This window comes from Pongo pygmaeus, chromosome 3 (genome assembly GCF_028885625.2).
Source record: "Pongo pygmaeus isolate AG05252 chromosome 3, NHGRI_mPonPyg2-v2.0_pri, whole genome shotgun sequence".
NCBI lineage: Eukaryota > Metazoa > Chordata > Mammalia > Primates > Hominidae > Pongo > Pongo pygmaeus.
This window is the reverse complement of record NC_072376.2, coordinates 49,040,630-49,062,575: the sequence shown is the minus strand read 5'-3', so window position 1 is coordinate 49,062,575 and position 21,946 is coordinate 49,040,630. Positions and strand designations below refer to the sequence as shown.

Here is a 21,946-nt window from a genome sequence, read left to right as displayed (position 1 = left end):
GTGATCAGGGGAGATCACTCTGCAAAGGTGATATCTAAGTGGAGACATGAACAAGGTGAAAGATGGAGCCATGCAACTATCTAGGGGAAAATGCTGCAGCAAAAGAAATAGTCATTACAAGGACCCTGAGGTAGGAGCAGACTTGGTGAATTTGCAGAAGAGCAGTCAGTGTGGCCAGTAGGCAGTGTGCAAGTGGAAGAGGGAAGATGATGGGGTCAGAGATCATTATAGACCACATCATAACCCAGCAGGCCACAATAAGAACCATTTTGGTCCCAGCACTTTGGGAGGCCAAGGCGGGCAGATCATGAGGTCAAGAGATTGAGACTATCCTGGCCAACATGGTGAAACCCCGTCTCTACTAAAAATAGAAAAATTATCTGGGTGTGGTAGCACTTCCCTGTAGTCCCAGCTACTTGGGAGGCTGAGGCAGGAGAATCGCTTGAACCCAGGAGGCAGAGGCTGCAGTGAGCTGAGATTGTGCCACTGCACTCCAGCCTGGAGATAAAGTGAGACTCTGTCTCAAATTTAAAAAAAAAAAAAAAAAAAAAAAAAAAAAAAAGGACCATTTTGGAGTTTTGATCCCCGTGGATGGGACTGATCTTTTTAAAAGGATCACCCTGTGGAGAATACACTGGATGGAAGGCAGCAGCGAAGATGTGAAAAGTGGAAGCAGCAAAACTGATTAGGGGACCCTTGCAATAGTTCAGGTCTGAGATGATGGCTGCTTGGAGTAGAATGCTAGCAACGAGGAAATCAGAACATATAACTGGATTCAGAATATATTTTGAAGTTATAGCTGACAGAATTTGCTGATGAATTGGTTGTAGAACGTGAGAGAAAGAGAAGAGTTAAGGAGGATGCCAAGGTCTTTTGTCTATGCAGAGAAAAATGATAATCCAGTGGATATGAAACATTTTGAAAGTAGTGACATTGTTCTCAAATTAATGCTTATATGGAACTCTAGTGTATAACACAGACTTAAAGCAAAGATGTTCTGGGATGGAGAGGGTGTACAGAAGTCTGCCAGTATGTAATCTGCCCACTGGAAGGGACCCCTGAGACACATTTGCAAGAATTAACTGCTGATTTTCACACGGACTACAATCGCTTCAGCAAAATCCTGAAGATCCTCCATGATGGAGCCCTGGGCAGCATGATGTGTCACCCAGTCCCTACTGATGTTTCTTGCATTCCATTCTCCAGCCTTTACCTGCCATGTACCCAATGAGCACACCTTCATTTTTCTAATGTCACCTCTATAAAATCTTTCCAACATATAAAACTCCTGGGTAGGCTTTGACTTGTAAATAAGGAACCAGCATGCCATTTATTTCCTCTCTGTCCTCAGAAAAGATTATTGCTTCAGAAGAGGTAGAAAAGGCTGTGATCTAGAGAAGTTAGTCTTTGATAAAGGGACATGCTTCCTCTGAGACTAGCTGTAGTACAAATGTATTTGTAAGTATGGGGGTAGGGATTTGAAGGATTCCTTTTTTATTTTACCCAAGACCTGACAGAATCACAGAATTTACAGTTAACTTACAATTATTCCACTTCAATCACCAATACTAACATCCACTTTATCACAACACTACCATAATGTTGTCTAGCCTATTCTTAAAACCTTTCCTTCTAACTTCCTGAGAAAGCTCCCCTCACCTTTGCTTAGTCTGATGATGCTTTTTAGGCATGCATTCCCAAAGTTTGCATCTCCTACACTAACTATATTTTCTTAGGAACATTCAAAATGGATATAATCCGTATGTCACATCTAATACAGTCAACAAGTTCTAATTCAGCACCTACTATGTAACCTAACACTATTCTAGGTGCTGGGTATTCTCTAGTGAACAAAAGAAGGTCTGGTACTCCAGTAACAGAAATAAAATCACTTATACATTTACAGCTCCTCCCATCCTTTGGCCAAACCAGAGGGTTAAATTCTCTTACTGCCTTGGTGAAAAATTAGGGTCATGCTGAGAAAGAATTTGCCACATATCTTTTATAAATTAAGAAATATGAATAGGAATTATATACCAGGTGGATATAACAATGAAAGTACAACTCCCTAAAAATTTTATAAGTCTGCTTCTTTCATTCAGAATTTAATGCTTAGCTTTGTTTTAAATCAACCACCTAAATAAGGTGTCTCAAAATTTGAAATAAAGAGCCAATAGTTTATGTTGAATAAGTTTATATATTAGTTCAACTTAATAACACAAAGGAAAGAAGGATGAGTTGGCCAAGGGTTTAAGTACAAAGGAGAAGTTATTTGTCAGGACTACATAAACATCCTTTAATAACATATGATCAGTATTATTCAAATCTTTATGATCATCCTACATGACCCTCCATTGGGCTTATTTCTGTGTTTGTTTTTAACATCATTAAAACAAGAAAACACTGGGAAATTAATTTGAAGTTGGTCAAGTGAATCCATGAGATAATTGATGACATCAAGATGAGGATTTAAGTATCTGATTATACTTGGTACTAAAGAAATGTAAACAACAAAACATTAAATTAAATGCAGTACACTCTTCTATGTGCAGCATAAATATTTATGTGCTAATCAAGTATTCTCACAGCAGTAGCCTTGGGGGGAAATTCTTTTTATGTCTTACACATGTCTTAACATATTTGTATTCAACCTGAAGCATAGATACACATTAGATATTCCGTTTGGGCACAGTCTTCTCTACTTCTTGCCAAAAAACCTTCATTTCTGGGAATACTTGTGGTTAATAACATCTCCTTAATGACATGGGTTAACTAAGGTTAATGACCTTCCTTACTACACACATATACACACAGATACACAGAATGAGACTCACATGTTAATGGTGAGAAGCAGCAATAGAGAACAAATACAATATTCATTTTAAATGCTATTTTAGATGCACGAAGGAAACTGTGAACCTCAGCAAAATCCACAGACTCAGACCTCTTCCTCCCCAGTGTTTAGCCACGGATATGTGGCAGAGTAAAATTAAATCACCAAAACTGGACTGTCTTTAATTATGGTCTGCTGCATGGGCAATTAAAAGGCATAAAGTTTGTTTTGAGAGATTTAAGTTGAGAGATAGTATAACATACTAGTTAGAAGCCCAGATTCTGGAGTCCAGCTGTTCTATTTTAAGTTTCAACTCTGAAATTTATGAGCAGTATGATTGTAGGCAAGATACTGAACCTTTTTTACCTCAGTTTTTTCATCTGCAAAATGGGTATAACAGTATCTACTTGATATATTTCTTGTGAAAATAAAATGGGATAATATATTTAACATGTCAAAAGTGCTATAACTGCTATTGCTATTATTAAAATGCTATCCGCTTACTGATTTTTATTTTAAAACACTGAATGCCTAGGAATAATCAAATCCAAATGTCTTTGTTCCTCTTCAGTATGACCACTTTACTTTTGTTCTCACTTTAGTGAAATGTTTTTCTGCTTTCTTATTTAACTTTCTTGTCTTTAAAAATAAAATGGCTATAGCAGGAGTCCCAAGGATGGGAATGGACAGTACAACTCTTCAACCATTCTTCAAAACCATAGTACTAAGTCCTTTCAAAATAAACAAGGCCATCATAAATTTCAATCTCATTTTCTTTCATGCCTTATTTAGGCTGAAGTCCACCAATTAGAGGCTGTTTTTATACAAATTCCACATAGCATTAAGCATGATGATGTAACATGACTAAATCTCAGTACTGTTGCCCCAAAACATAGGTATAGTCCCTTTTTTATGTGACCTGTCTAGTCTACTTTTCCCAGTTGGAGCTTATACATCTACTTTCACAATCTTCACCCATCTCAGTTTTATATTTCCAAAATGATTCTTTCTCATGCACTGAATCTCTTAATAAACAGTCTTTCCAAAACTTTTGACTACTCCTATGACAATTCAGACATCTTTGCCTACTGTATTAAAAACAAAACAAAACAAAAAAACATGAAACAGATGGCCCAATACTTGTAGACAGAAGCTGATTTTACCACTTACTAACTGTATATGCTCTCTATACCCTTCAGTTTCTTCATCTGAAAAGTGGTGATAATGGCCCTAAATTTCTGGACTGTAGTGAGGTTTAAGGACAATATAAATTAAGTGCTTAGCACAATGTCTGACAGGTAAAAGGCTATAAAAGGAAACTATTATAATTATTATTCTTCATCAACTTGAAACTATAATTATTTCAATGAAACTCCCCAAATGCCATCTTGAGTGGGAAATGAAATTTGTGTTATTTCTACTTTGCAATATTTTTCTGCCAGCATGGTGGTGGACAGTTGATACATTTTATCTCAAATTTACCCAATTCTTTTTAGTAGTTATTTAATAGCCTCATTTAATGATTAGTTAAGTAAGGCTTAGAGAGACTAATTTAGGCAAGGTAAATTTGGCAAGTATTGGAACCAAGATTTGGACTCAGAACTATGATTCCCAATTCTCAATTATTTCTGTACTCTATAAATCTTCCTTTGATATTAACCCATAGAAAACTAAAACCAATGATTTGGGCTAAGTCCTATCTCATTATGTACTTACTTAATTATCACAATGGAGTCTTAGCCTTTCTTTCTATTTCCACGTTTCTCCGCAGCAATCCATCAGACACTGTGATTTAAGATATTTTGGAAAGCCTTTGATATTGTCTCTTCTGCTCAAATGTCTTCTTCTACCTACTGTCTACTGAATCAAGCCCACACTCCATAGCATGAACTCATACTTTTCAGTCAAGCATTTCATTGACGTTTCAAGTTCAGTGAGTCTAGCTTCCCTACTGAACTGTCTTTGAGCCTTTGAACATGCCCCCACACTTAACTGATCCTGCTCAAGCTGTGGGCCCCATCGGCACTGTTTTTTTCCTACTTCCCTACACTCAAATCCTATTCACCCATCAAGATCCAGCTTAAATGTTACATCTCCATGGACCTTTTCTGAATCCCTAGTTAAAAGTGACATCATTTTATTAATGCCAAACCTATTTGGGGCTAATATTTTTATGTTATTTGTTATGCTCTCTGCTAAGCTTATGTTTCTATGGTGCCCTATACTTTTCAACCTTAAATTAATAATAAAAATATAATTTGATTGAGCCCAGGAGTTACAGTACAGCCTATGTAGTGAGACTCCTGCCTCTAAAAAATACTACTAATAATATATCAATAAATAATCAAATGTTATTATTTGTATTGATTATAATATCATTTTTACCCAGCTAGACAGTAAACTCCATAGAGTATGAATAGTACCTATTTTGCTCATTGCTGTAACTCCAGTGTCTAGCACAGCACCTGAGCCTTAATAGTGTTTAATAAACATTATTGAGTTAGTATATAGACACTATAATCAACCTCATTTAATATTCTTTTATGCTAATACTTACACCTTCTCTTAGTTTATAATTTCCTAAAGGGCAGAATCTATAGCATTCTTCTCTATATCTCTTCCAAAGTTCCTAAATATGTGATTAAAAATATTAATAAATCTTCCCTCTACAAAATTTGCTCCATAGAAAGTAAAATTCCAAAATATTTATTTTTCTAATATTGTACAAATATTGACCTAGTTGACATTTATAGAACACTTCACCCAACAACAACATAATACACATTCTCTTACACTGCATATGCAAAATTCATCAAAAAAGGGCATGATCTGTTTCATAAACATGCCTCAACAAATTAAAACAAATTAAATCTTAAAAAGTATGTTCTTTGATTATAGAGAAATTAAATCATACCATAAAGGGTGATTCTGGTGAGGTCTCAGATAGAAATGAGAAATGTGTTATTGGACAATGGAGAAAAGGCTATTCCTGTAATAAAATGGCAAAGAATTTGGCTGAATTGTTTTTGTGTCCTAGTGTTCTGTGGAAGGTAGAACCCGAGTGACGAAACTGGATATTGGTCAAGGAAATATCTATGTGAATTGCTGAAGATATGGCTTGGCTTTTCTTGACGGCCTACTGTAAAATGAAAAATGTAAAAAAAAAAATGCAATATCCGTGAAGTGCAGTAAAGTGAATCACAACAAAAAGAAGTATGTCTGTATTAATATCACATAAAATCAACTTTAAATCAAGTGTTTTGCCAAGAACTAAAGAAAGATGATACGTAATTATAAAGGGATCAATTCATCAACATAACAAATGTTAAAACAATCTGTAAATGTGTATGCAACTAACCACAGAGTTGCAAAGTACTTGAAGCAAATACTGTTATAATGAAGAGGAGAAATACACAAATCCACATTATAGTTTAAGACATCAACACTCTTCTCTCAGTAACTGATAAAGTAGACAAAAATTGACAAGGAAATAGTATCTATTAGCAATATTATCAACCATCTTGACCTAGTTACGTTTATAGAACACTCCACCCAACAACAGCATAATACACATTACCTTCCACTGCATATACAAAACTAATCAAAAAAAGAGCACAATTTGGTTCACAAACACACCTCAACAAATTTTAAAAAATAAATCTTATAAAGTATGTTCTTCAATTTTAAAATAATTGAACCACAAGTTAATAACAGAAAGATATCTGTAAAATCCCCAAATATTATGAAATTCAACAATAAGCTTCTAAATGACTTAGGAATTAAAAAGAAGTATAAAAACTTAAAAAATATTTTGTTTTAAATGAAAACATAAAAAATTTGTGAGATGCACACAAGGCAATGATTGGGGAAAATTTATAGATTTAAATTCTTAATTAGAAAATAAGAAAACAAGAAAACAATAATCAGACCTACCTTAAGACACTGGGAAAAAGCAGAGTAAAGTAAACCAAATAAAAGCAGAAAAAAGGAAATAATAAAGAAACTAATGAAATTGAAAACAGTAGAAAAGTCAACAGAAACAAGTCAGTTCATTATAAAGATACACAGAATTATTTAGAAAAAAAGAAGGCACAAATTTGCAATGCTAGGAATGAGGAGAAAGATATTATCATAGACCTATTAAACATAAAAGAATGATAAATAAATGCTATGAATAACATTATGCCAATAAATTTGCTCATGTAGATAAAATGGATAAATCTTTTTGAAATACAAAAACTTTCAAAGCTCATTCAGGAAGACACAGATGTCTGAATAGTACATACCTAAAAATAATAACATCAATTTAAACAGATTCTGCGAGAAAATAACAGATTCTGCCAGAAAATAGAAAAAAAGGAAATGCTTCCAATTTTTTTAGTGAATACAGCATATTCTGATAACAAAACCAAAGACATTATTTTTAAAAATCGGACAAGTTAGAGTTTCCTAAAGGTAACTGGAAAAAAAAAAATCAGATGAAAGCCCCTCTAAACAAGAAGTAAAAATCTTTAAAAAATGGAATTCAAGAGTACCTAAAACTGATATTATATAAAAACAAGTGAGATTTATCTTAGAACTACAGTTAGTTCAAAATTTGAAAACCAATCAGTATAACTCATAGTATTTACAGACCAAAAAACAAAACAGAAACAAAAACACTCCTATGTGATCATCTCAATATATTCAGAGAAAGCATCTGAAAAAACTTAACCTTAATTCATTATTAAAAAAAAAAAAAAAAGAAGAAGAAGAAGAAGAAAGCTTTCAACAAGCTAGGGATAGAAGAAAAGTTTCCTGGCCGGGCGCAGTGGCTCACGCCTGTAATCCCAGCACTTTGGGAGGGCGAGGCGGGTGAATCATGAGGTCAGGAGATCGAGACCATCCTGGCTAACACGGTGAAACCCCATCTCTACTAAAAAATACAAAAAAACAAAAATTAGCCGGGCGTGATGGTGAGTGCCTGTAGTCCCAGCTACTCGGGAGGCTGAGGCAGGAGAATGGCGTGAACCCGGGAGGCAGAGCTGGCAGTGAGCCCAGATCGCACCAATGCACTCCAGCCTGGGCGACAGAGTGAGACTCCATCTCAAAAAAAAAAAAAAAAAAAAAAGAAGAAGAAGAAGAAGAAGAAGAAAAGTTTCTCAAGTATATAAAGCTCTTTTAAGGAAATCCGATAGCTAATATATGCAATGGTGAGACTGAATGCTTTCTTTTAAAGCTCGGAACGGAGCAAGGATGTCTGCTCTTATCACTCCTATTTGTATTGGAAGTCCTAGCCACTGCAATAAAGCAAGAAAAAGAAATACAAAACACACAAAATGGAGAGGAATAAATTGCTTTTATTAACATACTATAAAGAAAATCCTTGAGAATCTGCCATAAAAAGACTAATACATAAGTTTACAAAAATCAGAGTGAAAGGTCATACATAAAAATCAAACTATTTCCATATACAAGCATTTAACAAATAGGTACTGAAATTGTAAAAGCAGTAACATATACAATAGCACTGAAAACTATGAAATAATTATCTGTAAATCTAACAAAATTTGTAAAATATTTAAATGGAAAAAATTTTAAAGCATTTATGAAAAATCAAATAAAACCTTAAAAATTGAGAAAGATATATTATGCTTAATTAGAAAAGTTAATCTTGTTAATTTGACAATTCTTTCCAAGTTTAACTGTATATTTTCAGCAAGAATCAACTATCAATCATAAAATGTGAGTCCTTCAGCTTTTTATTGTTTTTCAGAATTATTTTGGCTTTTCTAGGTCATTTGCTTTTAAATATCAACTCCAGAACTGTTTCTTTCTTTCTCAAAAAAAAAACCCTACAGTTATAAAACTTAGAAAATACAGAAGAAAATATTTTTGACCTTGAAGTAGAAAAAATTTCGTAGATAGGAAATACACATTTATTAGAATGGCCACAGTTTTTTTTTTTTTTCCCCAAGGGAAAATAACTAGAATATTTATACATTGGTGTTGGGAATGCAAAATGGTATCTCCACTTTAGAAACTGCTTTGGCAGTTTGAAATGAAGTTAAACATTAAAAAATGCACAGATAAATGGAAAGACATTCCATGTTCATAGACTGAAAAATGAATGTTGTTAAAATGCCCATACTACCCAAAGCAATCTACAGATTCAATGCAATCCTGTCAAAATCTCAATGGCATTTTTCACAGAAATAAAAAAAAAAAATCCTAAAATTCATCTGGACTCACACAAGACCCCAAAAAGGCAAAGCAATTTGGAGCAAGAACAACAATGCTAGAGGTACCACACTCTCTGATTTCATAGTATACTACAAAGCCATAGTAATCAAAACAATATGGCATTGGCATAAAATCAGACATACAGACCAATGCAACAGAAGAGACAGCCCAGAAATAAACTCATGCATCTATGCCAACTGATATTTGACAAGGGTACCAAGAATACACAATGTATAAAAGATAGTGTCCTCAATAAAGAGTATTAGGGAAACTAAACATCCACATGCAGAAGAATAAAATTGGGCCCTATTTCACACCTTTCATAAAAATCAACTTGAAATGGATTGAAAACTTAAATATAAAACTGAAACATTAAAACTCTTAGAAGAAAACATAGGGACCAGGCTTCTAGATATTAGACTTGGCAATGATTTATTGGATATGACATGACACCAAAAGCAAAGGCAGCAAAAGCAAAAACAGGCAAGGGGATTACATCAAACTAAAAAGCTTCTGCACAGTCAAGAAATCAATTAACAAATTAAAAGGTGGTCTACCAAATGAGAGAAAATATTTGCAAGCCATGTATCTGATAAAAAGTTAATATCCAAAGTTTATAAGGAACTCCTACAACTCAATAGCAAAAGACCAAATAATCTAGTTTAAAAACGGACAAATGGGCCGGGCACGGTGGCTCACGCCTGTAATCCCAGCACTTTGGGAGGCCAAGGTGAACGGATCACGAGGTCAGGAGATAAGAGACCATCCGGGCTAACACGGTGAAACCCCATCTCTACTAAAAATACAGAAAATTAGCCGGGCGAGGTGGCGGGCGCCTGTAGTCCCAGCTGCTCGGGAGGCTGAGGCAGGAGAATGGCATGAACCCCAAGGGCGGAGCCTGCAGTGAGCTGAGATCCGGCCACTGCACTCCAGCTTGGGCGACAGAGCGAGACTCCGTCTCAAAAAAAAAAAAAAAAAAAAAAAAAAAATGGACAAATGACCTGAATAGACATTCCATCAAAGAAGACACACAAATGGACAACAGGTTTATATGAGAAGGTGAACAACATTCCTAATCATCAGGAAAATGCAAGTCAAAACAACAATGAGATATCATCTCACATCTGTTAGGATGGTTGTTAGGTTGAATAGAAAGTTGGGTGTCTCCACTGAGAAACCCTTTGGGCTAGAGTTGGCTCCAAGTTCTCAACTGTCAATTCACTGAATTATAAAAATAACTATTAATTACCATTGATTCTTCAGCAAAAATCCCTTAAAACACATTCCTACATATATTTCACCCCCAGGTAGTTAGTCTCAATCATGATACTTCCGTTTCTGTGGCTAAGAGCTATTCAAAAATGGACATGCAGTTCAACTCTGGCCAGTGGTATGTGAGGGATAGTTGGGAAATTGTTGAGAAATACTTCTTTTCTTCTAAAATAAGTCAAACTGAGAGATAACTCCTTATTGTTTTCTCTGAATATTGTTGTGTCCCAATGTGACACCTGAGACTGCTACAACTCTATGAGAAGCAAGCTGTAAGAGAAACTAACCTGAGGACAATGTGGACTCACAAAGAATACCAAAGTAGAAAGACAGAAATAACCAGGGTCTCATATCACACATTTGAGGGGCTGGATCAAATGCCACTGAGAACAGCCCAGCTTTTGATATTACTATTATATTAAATAATATTTTTTCATATTGTTAACACCAACCAGTGTGAGGCTGAAGTTTTAATTAATTGCAATTGAAAACACCCAAATGAATACACATACTTAAACATTAATTCCCATAGCCTCAAGAATCTTCCAAAAATATGGAAGGCTTTTTATCTGAAACTTCAAGAAAGGTTTTAATTCAAACTGTATTATAACACAATTTTGGATAGTTCAAACAAGGACTTTTCTATTACACATATACAAAAACATTTTTAAAAAAATACTATAACCCACCAAAGAGAGAAACTTCCTGTATATTTTATGCAATTTAAAGCACCCATTACATATGCTTGATATACTAATTACAATATATTTCTAGCAATTCTTTGATAACAGGTCTTTAGTCATATGCTTGGTAATTCTGAGATTTCTTAATTCATTCAAAAAATACTTATTGAAAATTTTTGCTGGCTGAAGGTGAAATGGTTAACCATACATACTGAAGGATTTTATAGGCTGGGGGAAATACAAATATTAAAAAATGTATATGTAAACAATTAACATAATAAAAAATGGTAACAAAAATGAAAGGTGCTCTTATATGTCTATAATAAGGAAATCTTATCTAGAGTAAGGAGTCAGGGAAGGTTTCTCTGAGAACATTTAAATGAAGACCTGAAGGATCATCTAATTAGGGTGAAAGCAAAAGAATGAGTTGCACATCTCACATTTTAAATCAAAAGCTAGAAATAATTAAGCTTAATGAAAAAGTCATGTTGAAAGGTAAGACAGGCTGAAAGCTAGGCCTCTTGTACCAAACAGCCAAGTTATGCAAAGAAAAAATTCTTTGAGTAAATTAAAAGTGTTATTCCAGTGAATAAACAAATGATAAGAAAGTAGAACAGATTTATTGCTGATACGGAGTAAGTTTTGTGGGCTGGATAGAAGATAAAACCAGCCACATACAACATGTGTTAAGGCCATAGCCTAATCCAAAGCAAGGCCCTAACTCTCTTTAATTCTTTTATTCTATAAAAGCTGAGAGAGGTGAGGAAGCTGCAGACAAAAATTCTGAAGCAAGCAGAAGTTAGTTCATGAGATTTAAGGAAAGAAACCATTTTCATAACATAAGAGTGCAAGGCAAAGCAGCAAGTGTTGATGTAGAAGCTTCAGCAAGTTATCCAGAAGATTACTTAAGATCCCTGATAAGGGTGGGTAAACTAAATAACAGATTTTCAATGTAGGCAACTTTCACAGCTAGAGAGGACAAGTCAATGCCTAGCTTCAAATACCTGCTGACTCTCTTGTTAGGAGCTAATAGGTGACTTGAGGTTGAAGCCGATGCTCATTTCCATTCCAAAAATTCTAGGGCCTTTAAGAATTATGCTAAATCCACTTTGCCTGTGCTCTATAGATGGAAGAACAAAGCCTGATGACAGCACATCTGTTTACAGCATGGTTTACCAAATATTTTAAGTCCACTGTTGAGACCTATTGCTCCAAAAAAAGAGAGATTCCTTTCAAAATATTACTGCTCATAGACGATGCATACCTGGTCACCCCAGAGCTCTGAAGGAGATCAATGTTGTTTTCATGCCTGCTAACAGGAGTCTATTCTGCAGCCCATGGATCAAGGAGTAATTATGACTTTCAAGCATTGTTATTTAAGACATACATTGATAAGGCTATACCTCTCATAGTAGTAACTGAAAGCCTTCTGGAAAGGATTTACCATTCTAGATGCCACTAAGAACATCTGTGATTTATGGAGGGAAGGTCAAAATATCAAAATTAACAGGAATTTGGAAGAAGTTGATTCCAACTCTCATGGATAATTTTGAGGGGTTCAAAACTTTAGTGGAGGAAGTAACTGCAGATGTAATGGAAAAAGCAAGATAACTAGATTTAGAAGTGGAACCTGAAGACATGACTCAAATGCTGCAATCTCATTATAAAACTTGAACAGATGAAGGGTTGCTTCTTATGGATGAACAAAGAAAGTGGTTTTTTCAGATAGAAACTATTCCTGGTGAAATGTTGTGAACACTGTTGATATGAAAAGAAAGGATTTAGAATGATACATATGCTTAGTTGATAAAGCAGTGGCAGAGTTTCAGAGGACTGACTCCAACTTTGAAAAAAGTTCTGCTCTGAGTAAAATGCTATTAAACAGCATCACATGCTACAGAGAAATCTTTATTGAAAGAGTCAATTTATGAAACAAGTTTCATTGTCTTATTTTAAGAAATTGTCACAGCACATCAACTTTCAGCAATCACCACCATGATCAGTTAGCAGCCATGAATATTAAGGCAAGACCCTCACCAGCATAAAGATTATGACTCACTGAAGTCTCCAGTGATTGTTAGCATTTTTTTTCATCAATAGAGTATTTTTCATTAAGGTATGTGCCTCTTTTAGATATAAGTTTTTGCACATTTAATAGACCACAGTACAGTGTAAACATAACTTTTACATGCACTGGGAAATGTAAAAAATTTGCGGCACTCACTATTGTGATATTTACTTTATTGCAGTGGTCTGGTATAGAACCTGCAATATCTTCAGGGTGTGCATGTATTAAGTTTCACCTCCCCTTCTATATGACCCACCCAGTTGGCTGGATCCATACTTCTTAGGTCTATTTTTTAGTTCTGTGAGATATCTCAATGGCCTCTCAATTAATTCTGTTTTTTAAAACACAAGTTCAATTGTTTCAACCAAAATAATTTTAACCACCCACATCTAACAGCCCATAAAATGTTTCTTAAGGAATCAAATTCTGTTACTTGTGGCTGGGTATGTGAAAACACCTAAGGAGACAAAAACAGAATTAAAATCGTGACTGAAAAAGAATTCATAAATTGTCCAGTACACTCTCTTCTGAAAAATATGCTATATTACTTGTTGATGTTGAATATTTTTGGTATGCTATTCCTAGAAATAATTCAATATTTTGTCTCCTATTCAAAGTTATATTAATTGTAATACATTTGAATTTATAATAAACACCAGTTCTATTTTATTTTATATATATATAACATGGAGGCTAAACAGAATGTGCTATGGCTATGCAGTTTCTGGCAAAATAAGTAACTAAATACATAAAAATAAATTTTAAAACACAGTTGTTTTCAATAAGCAGCCAAGGTTCTTCACTTAGCTTCCTGTATGATTGATTTAGATATTTGTATTTCAGTGGTATTTTGCAATCCAGTTCAGGGGGAGGAGCTATGATGAAGATATAATTGTCCTAGAGAGATCAACAATGTTCACAGCTAATATAATCTGCATATTAAATAAACAAAATTAACATGTCCCAGAATGTGCCTGTCACATTTCTAAAGGGCCATGTGTGAAAGAGGTAATCGGTATGTTAGAGTGCTGCATACGAAGACCTTTGAGAGCTTCTCATTCTTGGAATGCTCTCTTCTAATGCCAAGTGGCCTTATCATTGCCCAATCAACTCAAAAAAACAACCCAAATGCTATTTCTTAAGATTTATAATTTTTAAATAACCACTTTTTTTATTTTTGAAGATTTGAGTACGTATTAAGTGATTCATTAAGACCTAATTAATTGTTATAATAAAATCACCTAATTCTCAAGATGTTTAAAAAGATACACCATATAGTATAGGATAATACAGAATAATTACATTTTAACTGTTGAGTTTTAAAAGAAAAATACCTTACAAACCGTGTGTATAGTTAAAACAATGTAAGTATTAAACTTTCTATAAGAATACCTAAAATTCTATTATTGAATTTCATATTCTGATAGACCCTACTTTTATTTCCATAAGTAGATCAATATAAATTTACTTCTCTATTTGCATGAAAATCCATTAATTTATTATAGTACTGTATCTGGCTACAGATAAAATTCTGAAAAATAATTACAGCCAGGGAAAGAAGCTTATTTCATAGCTGTATGAATGATAATACCAATGTTTCATTAAGTATACTGAGGGATTTGGAATCTAGCTTTCATGTATTTTCTCCTATGCAGTTAAACATTATAAATGAAACAATAGTTTTCTCAACATCAGCATATGAATCAAAGAACATACAATTCTAATAGGTAGATTCCATTCTAAATAATGTTTATGTCATTTATTCTAATGCATAGATAACACACAATTCAAGCAGATAAACCACTACCAGGCATCTATCTAGAACAACTCTTAATACATGCCTGTTGAATGAAAAACTTCATCTTACTTAACATTTATTAAATTACTTCCAGAAAGGCAATCATGAATATAGAACACTTTATTTTTATTAGTTTAGACATATGCACATTAATGCTGCCTGAATTCCTAATCCACTTTAAAAAAATGTTTTTGAGGGAATGTTAGAATGACGCTTTAGTCTGAACTCTGACTTACCATTATCAGAAATAATACCTACTTCAGTTTGTTCAAGTTGGGAAGTGAGGTAAGAACATAGTCACAGTTGCCTTTACTATGTTCCTTGATAATGAACTGCAAGTCTATCTTAGCCATCCAGATTTCCAGATAATGCTCTAAGAGAGTCAGGGTAAATAAATCCCCACAATACAAAAGAAGAGAGCAGCTAATAATCCATTATCTTCTGTTGCCACAGTTTCGTTATAAGTAATGTTTCACATTCTTCTAAAAGCTGCTTTCAGTAGGAGAAATATGGTAGCTAAGCAGCTAACTGAATTAAAATGAGAAGAAATTAATGGTTTGGGCAATTTTGAAGAAGTAGTACACTGACTAAATTCTTGCTGCTCTTATTAGATCAAAAAGTAAAGAACACAAGAGCAGTCCTAAGCAAGCATTAGTTGCCCAAAAAGAATAAATCATGAATGTCAAGAAATCTAAGTCTATGTCATTTAAAGAGGACACATTCCTTGAGTTAACTTTACTGAAAAAGATTCTGCTCATTCTGTGAAAAAGTGAAGGTACTTGTCTCAACAATTTTTACCTGATAATATCCAAAGAGCCCAACCACAATATTCCATGAGTTAATATTTTTTAAAGTGATATGATATACAAGCTATGAAACAAAATAAATTGATCTTTCCTTTACCTAGCAGAAATCATGGCCAAGTACCATCCAAAGCAACTGAAGTTTGAGATTGGAAATTAAAGTATAATCTGGGTCTACTAACCACCACAATGCAAGATGATTATAGAAGAATGAATGATAAAAGGGAGGGGAAGGTAGGCAGTAGGGCCACAATGGGACAGGAAATGTCTCACTGATTTGCTAGAGAGGAGAGATAGATGATACTGCTGACGTGGTTTCAAGGTGGTGTCTATGCTAATATGGCAAACCCAATCCTTAACAAGCCTTTACAATCTATTCAAGTCTATACATATGACTGAAATAACGAATTCAGTGTTAAAGATAGGAGTATCACAAATAACTTCTTTTTAATCTATTTTTAAAAACCTTTATCAAGGTCGGGTACGGTGGCTTATGCCTGTAATCCTAGCACTTTGGGAGGCCGAGGCAGGTAGATCACCTGAGGTCAGGAGTTTGAGACCAGCTGGCCAATATGGTGAAACCCCATCTCTACTAAAAATACAAAAATTAGCCAGGCACGGTGGTGCACGCCTGTAATCCCAGCTACTCGGGAGTCTAAAGCAGGAGAATCACTTGAACCCGAGTGGCGGAGGTTGCAATGAGCCGAGATTGCACCACTGCACTCCAGCCTGGGCGACAGAGTGAGACTGTCTCAAAAAAAAAAAAAAAAAAACCTTTATCAAGATAAAGCTGCAGGGGCCAAGGCCATGGTGCCTCGCACCTATAATCCCAGCACTTTTGAGCTCAGGAGTTCAAGAAAACCCCGTCTCTACCAAAAATAGAAAAATTTAGCTGTGCGTGGTGGTGTGCGCCTGTGGTCCCAGCTACTCTGGAGGCTGAGGTGGGAGAATTGGAGAATTATCGTTTGAGCCTGGGAGGCAGAGGTTGCAGTGAGCAGCGATCATGACAGAGCAAAACCCGGGCGACCAAGCGGAAACTGCAGTCTTAAAGAAAAAGATGAAGCTGTAGGTTATTTTAGTTTTTATTGTTTCATTGATTCTCCTGTTACTTGACATCAATGTATTGCACTAAAGGCCTCATTCATTTGGGGTCCTTCTGCCTGTTCAGGTTTATTTGCCTAATCATAAAAAGAAGCAGTGCAAAGCAAATACAACAATCTGTCAGTGGGCATAAGAGTAGTAGATATAAGAGTTAAGGCAGTTGTTTGGCACCTTGTAGATCAAACGATTAACTAGATTTTGTTTTTTTCTTTTTGCTTACAATAGTAATCTAGACACACCCTACACTGTTTTGCACTGAATTGTTTTGTTTTGTTTTTCTATTTTCAGAAGTGAATGCTTGCCAACTTGCTTTTATCTTATCTTACCTGTTGGAATGTGTCTTCAAAGTAGTTTGACATTCTAAGTATCTAAACCAGCATTTTTTTTTTTTTTTTTTTTTTTTTTTTTTACATAGTACAAAAGACTTTTCAATCCTTGATACTTAGTTTTGAGAATCATGCATTGGGAATGCTGCATTGGTCATTCCATATATTATATTCTACAAAAAATAAAACAAGACCAGGAAAAGACTTCATAAACTTGAACCATATGAAATTGCCTGTATTCAATGGTTTTTTTTAACCTACAAATGGGGCAATTTCATATGGTTCCCACTTGTAGATTATACTGTATATTTTTATAGTTATATTTTAAATTATTTTTATTTTATATAAAGTACTGAATATGTGGGCTGCTCCAATCACCTGATAATAATGCTACATAAATTGTTGAATTCTTCAAAATACTCTATATTCAAATTTTGAGCAGTAATCAATTAATTATAAAATTTTCTAAACTTTGCAAAAAAAATAAAGACAAGTTAATAATACATTTTAAATAATGGCCAACTACAGAAAATTAGTTAAGAGTCAAAGTTTAGTCATATATGATACTGGAAGAAAATATAACACACAGAATCTGAAATAGTAAATGCAAACATCTCTGATTTGTCTTTGAATTGAGTTTTGAACCTGGATTTTGAATAAGAATGTTCCTGAAATGCTAAGTTGACTGTGCTTCATAATAAATAATGAACCCTTATAATCCTTGTACAATCCAAGGGTATAAAAACTTTCTTGCTATTTGTCCCTAAATATTCACTCACTACCCTAACACACCCAATCCTACACTCCAAAGACACAATATCCTTTTTTAAAGACTACTGCAAATAGCTGCTTAAAGCAACACAGACTTATCTTCTTGGTCAAGATACTGGTTTCCATGCTGTCTTCCTACATTTGTTTTATAGTGTTAAGAGGTCCTGCTTAGATCTTCCCAAGACTTCTTTAAGTGCAATGGGAAGCTATGCCAGTATTTAATGTTTTCAAAATGCATTTCAGAAATTTAGCCTTCATTTTCCTGCAGATAAACAAAAATAGGCAGTAAAATGTTATCATATAAACTGGAGATCTACTTTTTAAAAAGCTAGCCATTAAAGAAATGAAGTGAATTAGCAACATTTTTTGGAAAAAGTACAAAATGTTTACTTCATACTTATCAAAGTCATAATTCATATATATTTGCTTAATTCTTTATCACGTTTCCTCCTCTTCCTCCTATGGTGTTATAAACACCATAAAAGTAGGGATTCTGTTTGTTTTATTCATATATGTGTGTGTATTTGTTTTTACGCATCTGATATGTGTATATACACACAGGATATATACAAACACATATGTCTACATATAATATATGTAGATATATACATATGTGTATAATGTGCTACTAGTATACTATAAGCTAAATTATTTGTTGTATTAATGAATAAATGAAACTTTAAAATCTAGTCTATAAGCATCTATCTGATGTTTTTATCTCTTAAACAATAAATCTCCATCAGCACCACAACTTAAGGTTACTTAAAGTACATTCTCTCTAGTTTTCAGCTTTTTACTTACTTTCTGAATTACTGAATCTCAAATATCTCACAGGCCTTCTTTGAGAAGATATGTAAGATATGTGCATACATAGATACATAATAAACAGTAAAACTTGAAATTTTCATTTACTCCTAACCTTTCCTCTTTTCTCAGTATCTGTTCTTTGGTTTTAGCCATATGAAATCATAAGTCAATGTACAAATGTTGAGAGTCTGCAATGTGACAGGCAATGTGTTTGGCACTAGCAATAAAGGGAGGGAGCTCTCTGCTTGAGCAGAGAAATATAAATGAAAACAAATTAGCATACAAATAGAAGAGTGCCAATAGAAGTATACACAATGTGTTACATATGTTTGAAGAGAGGACGGCTGTACTTCAGGAACAATTAAGATGTGAAGGTAGGAGAAAAATTTCACAGTAACTTTGTTATATCTTGAAGGAAGACCATGGAGTCTCACTAAATGTCAGGAGAAACATTCATTGTAGGCAGACGAAACAACAAATACATAAGCAGTCTCTCTGCCACGCCCTTCATTTAGTTCTGCAAAAAGTGACAGTAGCACCATCAAGCTGCACTGGCCCACTCCAATGGTTCTAAATTGCATTATCATTTTTTCCTCTTGCTTAAATCAACTTTTATTATGTAGTATGGAAATTTAACCTGGTGCAAAAGGCCCTTCATAGTCAGAATGATCACTTCAGCTTTATCTGACAACTTCCAACATCTATTTTTGAGTGTATCTCAAGTCTCATGACCCTTGCAAGGGCTATGTTCTCTCTACCCAGAATACCGTCTTTCTCCTACTACTAATTCTGCTTGCTTTTAAAAACTAAACACAGTTATTACGTATTCAAAGAAGCTTTTATGAAATTGAATGTGCACCCCTGTAGCAGCATGTCAGTATTTGTTTTTTCACATTGATCACAATGTGCCATCAGAATGTGGCTTATTGATTTGCCTCATCACAAAGGTCTCAACTTGCTGATAACTATCTCTCTTATCTCTGCCTCACTTGCAGAGGGCACCAAATACAGGGACCCATGAAAAAAACTTAAATAACCTACAATGTGGGATACTTTAAATAGTTCTCTAGTGCCTTAAGAATGTTAATGTGTTCTCCATATTAACTAGCCATTAACTCTTTGAAATCATAGAATTAAGCATTCAAAAGGACTTCAGGGCTGTCTAACGCAGTGTATTAAAAAATATTTTTGACCATGACCCACAGTTAGAAATGTTCAACATCATGGCCTGGTACACATACTCATATATCTGAATCTGAATCTGAATCATATATCCATAATACAATATTTACACTAATACTTAAGATATAGAAAAAAATAAAATTAATACAAATCTTATTTTATTAGTATTTAAATACACCAACAACAAATGAATAATACCAAAATAAACCAAAGAATAAACCAATAAGCCAAAAATTGCTTTTAGCTATCCACAAATATTATTTCAAGGCCCATTAATGGTGACAACCTCACCCCTCATTCATTTACTTATAAACCTTCCCCACATTTCACAGATGAAAGTGAGGTCTTGAGAAGTACCAGACAAAAGAGTCCAAAGTTGGATCTTGAACACATCTAAATGCTGGTACTCTTTCTACTTCACCAAAATGAGAAAGACAGGGCTTTTGTTAAGAAGCTATAGTCTATCTGACTAATTCATTCTTTGAGACTAGATCCCTTGGGCAAAATACCTTTACTAATGAATTCAATAAACCCATTGTCTAAGCTTGTTATCTTTATACACAAGCTATATTTTTTGACAGAATATTTGTTTTAAAAGCAGATCTGATTTGAAATCTAATTAGCAAGAATATTTTAAATCCTCCAAATAATAAATGTTTGAGATGATGGATATGCTAATTACTCTGATCTGATCACTATATATTACATGTATTGAAATAGCACTATGTACCCCATAAATACGTACAATTATTTTATGTCAACTTAATAATAAAACAAAAAAACCCCTCAGAACTCTAATAAACTTTGGATCAAAGCTGATGAGGCTTCGATATAGAAATTTCATGTTGTAATGATATTTTCAGGGTGGAAAAGTGAGTGTTTAGAGATGATGCCATAAGTTGGGAAGAGAAGAACAAGGCTGATAAAAAACACATAGTGAAGAATTCTGAAATAAATTTGAATAAAAGAACTCCAAATTTTTCTAATTTTTTAAAGAAATTTTTAGCATATTATATTTATATGAATGTTAGTTAAATATAAAAGTTTTTTCTACTGTACATTTTGTCTTATTCTGTCTTTTTCTTGATAAATAAGAAATATACTTTGTTGTATTTAGTAAGAAGTACAGATAATATGTTATATCATGCTATCATGATGGGTCTATATGGGAGATTTATGCATGAAATGGAAGTCTTCCTCAGGCTTATGCTGTCATTTGAAAGTAAATTAAGGAGGGCAGGAACACTTATCATTTAAGAGTGCCAGAGCCTACAGCCTTTAAGTATTTAGGTTAATTGAAGACAAAATCAAATGACTGAACAATTAAAATGATCACAAAATCATGATTAAGTTGGAAACATCAGTCAGTGCAGAGTATGTGGGAAATTTGTGTCTATAGAAAGATCAAGAACCTTTTTAAGAAACAAGACTAGACTTAGCACAAGTTTGAATGAAATCATCCATCAAATACCAATTATTCCTTTTGAAGTCTATAAAACAATAGCCTGAATATTACCTAAACATAAATATATAATACAAATTTATTTACCTTAAATTCAATAATTGATCAATTATTTTGGAGTTCAATTATGATGATACAGAGTCCAGATTTTGTTAATTTGATAATTTTTTACATATGAGTATTTTAATTTTAATCATTTCACTCATGATATACACAATAACCTGTCATAGTTTCTATTAGAGTTAAACAAATAAAAATTCTAATAGACTCTCCTCTTAAATTTATATTTAATTTTCCCATAATATACATCAATAAGCAACATATGATAAAAATGTACACCATGCTATGGAACATGGAAAAGTAACTAAATGGGCTATATTAAACACTTTATTCTTCGAAGTATAGGTTTTTCTAAATGTCTTAAATATTAATATAGTTAACTTATTACCTCATATCATTTCTATTTCTTTTATTTAGAAACAAAAAACACCACATTGGCCTCTGTTGTTCAAAAAAATTCTGATATTTAAAAACAACAACAATAAAACTTTCATATAAAATACAATAACACACATTAAAACTCTAATGTTTAAATCAATCTCCACCAGCCAACATCTGTAC

The 21,946-nt window shown here is 33.8% G+C and overlaps 1 protein-coding gene across 1 annotated transcript in view; it reads right to left on the bottom strand.

The window, feature by feature from the left end:
- TMPRSS11F (transmembrane serine protease 11F) overlaps window positions 1–21,946 on the bottom strand; it is a 125,467-nt gene that overhangs the window by 50,621 nt on the left and 52,900 nt on the right. The gene's annotated exons all lie outside the window — the stretch shown is intronic.